A 6000-nucleotide genomic window follows, 5' to 3' on the forward strand; every position below is an offset into this window, starting at 1 on the left:
ACAGCAGCAGGGGGGACCTCAGATGACCCAACAATTCCCTTCAGATCACAGAGCAGGCCCTGCTGCTGCTGCTGCTAAGTCACTTCAGTTGTGTCCGACTCTGTGCAACCCCATAGACGGCAGCCCACCAGGCTTCCCCATCCCTGGGATTCCCCAGGCAAGAACACTGGAGTGGGTTGCCATTTCCTTCTCCAATGCATGAAAGTGAAAAGTGAAAGTGAAGTCACTCAGTCGTGTCCGACCCTCAGCGACCCCATGGACTGCAGCCTTCTAGGCTCCTCCATCCATGGGATTTTCCAGGCAAGAGTACTGGAGTGGGTTGCCAAGAGCAGGCCCTGGTCCATCCCAACTCAGAACAGAGTGGCCTCCTCATCCCTGGGGCTGATCTCAGTCCCAGAAATGGAGGCTAAGAGCCTTGGTGCTCAATGCAGGATCCCGATCAGATTTGCTGCACTGTGAATATACCGGGGACTAGGACCCACACAAGTATTTGAGGATGTCTGATATGGCAGGGAGTACCATACACGGTTTCGCAAAATGCTTCATGGATCTCATGGGAAACATGGGATGAACACCACTAAAGGTGCCCAACCCAGCCCACCTCATACTTTCTTCTTTTCCAGCCTTACTGAGGTAGAACTAATGAAATGGATATGTGTATATTTATCATGCATGATCTGACCATTTGACAGACATATACACTGTGAAATATTTATCACATTCCAGTCATCAACACATCCATCAATTCCCAGTTTCCATGTTTTGTATGGTGACAACACAAGATTTACACTACTGGCAAATTTAAAGTATGTAGTAATACAGAAGAATTTACTACAGTTAGAATGCTGCACATAGCGCCCCAGAAGTTACTCATTTTACAACTCAAAGTTCATACCTTAACATCTCCCCATCTTCCCCAACTCCCAGATCCAGAAAACCACCATCCTATTGGCTGTTACTGACTTTCACTCTAGTAGATTCTACATGTAAGTGAGATCATACAATAGCTGTCTTTCTCTGCCTTAGTTCACTTAGCATATTGTTCTTTACATTCATCCAGGTTATCCTAAGTGGCAAAAATCTTCATTTTTTTATGGCTCAATAATGTGTCATCTAGTACTCCTTCACTGACTATTCTAAAGCCTTTGACTGTATGGATCTCAACATACTATGGGAATTTATTAGAGATGGAAGTACCAGACCACCTTACCTGTCTCGTGAGGAATTGTATGCAGATGAAGCAACAGAACTAGAAATGGAACAGCTAGCTGGTTTAAAATTAGGAAAGGAGTAGGTTGTCACTCGGCTTATTTAACTTATATGCAGAATGCATCATGAGAAATGCTGGGCTGGATGAATCAAAAGCTAGAGTCAAGAGTTGTGAGAGAAATATCAACAACCTCAGATATGCAGATGATGCCATCCTAATGGCAGAAAGCGAAGAGGAACTAAAGAGCCTCATGATGACGGTAAAAAGAGGAGAGTGAAAAAGCTGCCTTAAAACTCAACATTCAGAAAACTAAGTTCATGGCATCTGATCCCATCAATTCACGGCAAATAGATGGGTACAAAGTGGAAACTGTGGCATATTTTATTTTCTGAGGTTCCCAAGTCACTGTAGATGGTGACTGCAGCCTATGACAAACCTAGACAGCAGATTTAAAAGCAGAGACATTACTTTGGTGACAAAGGTATGTGTAGTCAAAGCTATGGTTTTTCCAGTAGTCATGTACAGATGTGGGAATTGTACCATAAAGAAGGCTGAGCACCAAAGAATTGATGCTTCTGAATTGTGCTAGAGAAGACGCTTGAAGAGTCCCTTGGACTGCAAGATCAAACCAGTCAATCCTAAAGGAAATCAATCTTGAATATTCACTGTAAAGACTGATGCTGAAGCTGAAACTCCAATACTTTGGCCACCTGATGCAAAGAGCTAACTGACTGGAAAAGACATTGATGCTAGAAAAGATTGAAGGAAAAAGGAAAGGAGACAGAGAGCATCACTTAGATAGCATCACTCACTCAATGGACATGAATCTGAGCAAACTCCAGGAGATAATGGAGGACAGAGAAGCCTAGAGTGCTGCAGTCCATGGGGTCACAAAGAGTTAGATACAACTTACCAACTGAACAACAAAAAGCAGCAGCTTGCAGAATTTTATTTCTCCAAACAACTATTGAATTCCAGGCCACCGGGAATAAAAGATCAGTCTAACAACTGGATTGCTAGAGTTATTATCTAGGTGATTTATTTATAAGATATAAAGATTTAGTCATGGAGAGGAGTAACGCATTACTCACACCTTATTTGGCAAAAGAGTTCTCATGGCCTTGTCTAGCTGCACGGTGGCTGTGAAATTAAGAATATGCATTGCTGTGATGGCTGGATGGCATCACTGACTCGATGGACGTGAGTCTCAGTGAACTCCGGGAGTTGGTGATGGACAGGGAGGCCTGGCATGCTGCGATTCATGGGGTCGAAAAGAGTCAGACACGACTGACCGACTGATCTGATCTGATGTATTAGGAATGAAGAAAGTCATTACACTGTAGTGATCTTCAGTGTGAATTTATATGTGGATATAAAAATGAATGAAAGAACTGAAAATAGCAAGAAAAAACTACTTCATGTCTCTGAGACAAACTTAGGTTCAAATATTGAAATAATAATTTAAAATGATTTCACAACTATAAACCTTTTATGTATCCCACAGGCTCAGGTAGGGTGGTATGAATGACATCCTAAAATGGATTTTTTTTCATTTACCTACTTTGCTGCTAGTATCAGCAAAGAATATTTATATTAAAACTTAGAGACTCATTTTAGCTTGTTAAGATTCAGAAAAAATGTAAAGGGAAACAAATCTGTGAGTTAAAAAAAAACAACACAAAGGCCTCATTTAATTTTAAACTCTAATTTGGGACAAGGAAGAGACTGGCCATGGGTTACATGGGGTATTTTACACTGAGGATAAAGACAGTGAGTTGGTATATCTCTTTCAACAATTTTCCTTACTACCTTGTTATTTGGGGCTTCCAAGATGGCTCACAGAAGTTCAAGCTGGTTTTAGAAAAGGCAGAGGAACCAGAAATCAAATGGCCAACATCTGCTGGCTCATGGGAAAAGGAAGAGAGTTCAAGAAAAACATCTATTTATTGACTATGCCAAAGCTTTTGACTGTGTGGATCAAAATAAACTATGGAAAATTCTGAAACAGATGGGAATACCAGACTACCTGACCTGCCTCTTGAGAAAACTATATGCAGGTCCGGAAGCAACAGTTAGAACTGGACATAAAAAAACAGATTGGTTCCAAATAGGAAAAGGAGTAAGTCAAGGCTGTATATTGTCACTCTGCTTATTTAACTTATATGCAGAGTACATCATGAGAAATGCTGGCTGGAAGAAGCACAAGCTGGAATCAAGATTGCCAGGAGAAATATCAATAACCTCAGATATGCAGATGACACCACCCTTATGGCAGAAAGTGAAGAGGAACTAAAAAGCCTCTTGGTGAAAGTGAAAGAAGAGAGTAAAAAAGTTGGTACCTCATTGTGGTTTTGATTTGCCTTTCTCTGATAATGAGTGATGCTGAGCATCTTTTCATGTGTTTGTTAGTAATCTGTATGTCTTCCTTGGAGAAATGTCTGTTTAGTTCTTTAGCCCACTTTTTAACTGGGTTGTTTAGTTTTCTGGAATTGAGCTGCATGAACTTCTTGTATATTTTGGAGATTAACTGTCAGTTGTTTCGTTTGCTATTATTTTCTCCCATTCTGGAGGCTGCCTTTTCACCTTGCTTATAGTTACCTTCGTTATGCAAAAGCTTTTAAGTGTAATTAGGTCCCATCTGTTTCTTTTTGTTTTCATTTCCATTACTCTGGGAGGTGGCTCATAGTGGATCTTGCTGTGATTTAGGTCAAAGAGTGTTCTGCCTATGTTTTTCTCTATGAGTTTTATAGTTTCTGTTCTTATACTTAGCTCTTTAATCCATTTTGAGTTTATTTTTGTGTATGGTTTTAGAAAGTGTTTCATTCGTTTATAGGTGGTTGACCAGTTTTCCCAGCACCACTTGTTAAAGAGATTGTCTTTTCTCCATTGTATATTTTTGCCTCCTTTGTCAAAGATAAGGTGTTCATAGGTGCGTGGATTTATCTTTGGGCTTTCTATATTGTTCCAATGATCTATATTTCTGTCTTTGTGCCAGTGCCATAATGTCTTGATGACTGTAGCTTTCCAGTACAGTCTGACATCAGGAAGGTTGATCCCTCCAGTTCCATTCTTCTTTCTGAAGGTTGCTTTGGCTATTTGAGGTTTTTTGTGTTTCTCTGATGTTATTTGTTCTAGTTCTGTGAAAAATACTGTTGGTAGCTTGATCAGGATTGCATTGAATCTATAGATTGCTTTGCGTAGAATACTCATTTTCACTATATTGATTCTTCCAATCCATGAACATGGTATATTGCTCCATCTATTTCTTTCATCTTTCTTTCATTAGTGTTCTATAGTTTTATATACAAAAGTCTTTTTGTTTCTTTAGGTGAATTTATTCATAAGTTCAGTTCAGTTCAGTTCAGTCGCTCAGTCGTGTCCGAATCTTTGCAACCCCATGAATCGCAGCATGCCAGGCCTCCCTGTCCATCACCAACTCCTGGAGTTCACCCAGACTCACGTTCATCGAGTCAGTGATGCCATCCAGCCATCTCATCCTCTGTCGTCCCCTTCTCCTCCTGCCCCCAATCCCTCCCAGCATCAGAGTCTTTTCCAATGAGTCAACTCTTCGCATGAGGTGCCCAAAGTACCGGAGTTTCAGCTTTAGCATCATTCCTTCCAAAGAAATCCCAGGGCTGATTTCCTTCAGAATGGACTCGTTGGATCTCGTTGCAGTCCAAGGGACTCTCAAGAGTCTTCTCCAACACTACAGTTCAAAGGCATCAATTCTTCGGCGCTCTATTCATAAGTACTTTATTCTTTTCAATGGTGAATGGGATTTTTTCCTTAGTTTCTCTTTCTGTTTTTCATTGTTAGTATATAGGAATACAAGGGATTTATGAGTATTAATTTTATATCCTGCAACTTTACTATATTAACTAATTAGTTCTAGTAAGCAAAGGAGAAAAGGAAAGATATAAGCATCTGAATGCAGAGTTCCAAAGAATAGCAAGAAGAGATAAGAAAGCCTTCCTCAGTGATCAATGCAAAGAAATAGAGGAAAACAACAGAATGGGAAAGACTAGAGATCTCTTCAAGAAAGTTAGAGATACCAAGGGAACATTTCATGAAAAGATGGGCTCAATAAAGGACAGAAATGGTATGGACCTAAAAAAGCAGAAGATATTAAGAAGAGGTGGCAAGAATACACAAAAGAACTGTACAAAAAAGATCTTCAAGACTAAGATAATCACGATGGTGTGATCACTGACCTAGAGCCAGACATCCTGGAATGTGAAGTCAAGTGGGCCTTAGAAAGCATCACTACAAACAAAGCTAGTGGAGGTGATGAAATTCCAGTTGAGCTATTTCACATCCTGGAAGACGATGCTGTGAAAGTGCTGCACTCAATATGCCAGCACATTTGGAAAACTCAGCAGTGGCCACAGGACTGAAAAAGGTCAGTTTTCATTCCAATCCCAAAGAAAGGCAATGCCAAAGAATGCTCAAACTACCGCACAATTGCACTCATCTCACATGCTAGCAAAGTAATGCTCAAAATTCTCGAAGCCAGGCTTCAGCAATATGTGAACCATGAACTTCTGGATGTACAAGCTGGTTTTAGAACAGGCAGAGGAACCAGAGATCAAATTGCCAACATCAGCTGGATCATGGAAAAAGCAAGAGAGTTCCAGAAAAACATCTATTTCTGCTTTATTGACTATGCCAAAGCCTTTGACTGTGTGGATCACAATAAACTGTGGAAAATTCTGAGAGATGGGCATACCAGACCACCTGACCTGCCTCTTGAGAAACCTATATGCAGGTCAGGAAGCAACACTTAGAACTGG

This window comes from Bubalus kerabau, chromosome 17 (assembly GCF_029407905.1).
Source record: "Bubalus kerabau isolate K-KA32 ecotype Philippines breed swamp buffalo chromosome 17, PCC_UOA_SB_1v2, whole genome shotgun sequence".
In the NCBI taxonomy this organism is placed as follows: domain Eukaryota; kingdom Metazoa; phylum Chordata; class Mammalia; order Artiodactyla; family Bovidae; genus Bubalus; species Bubalus kerabau.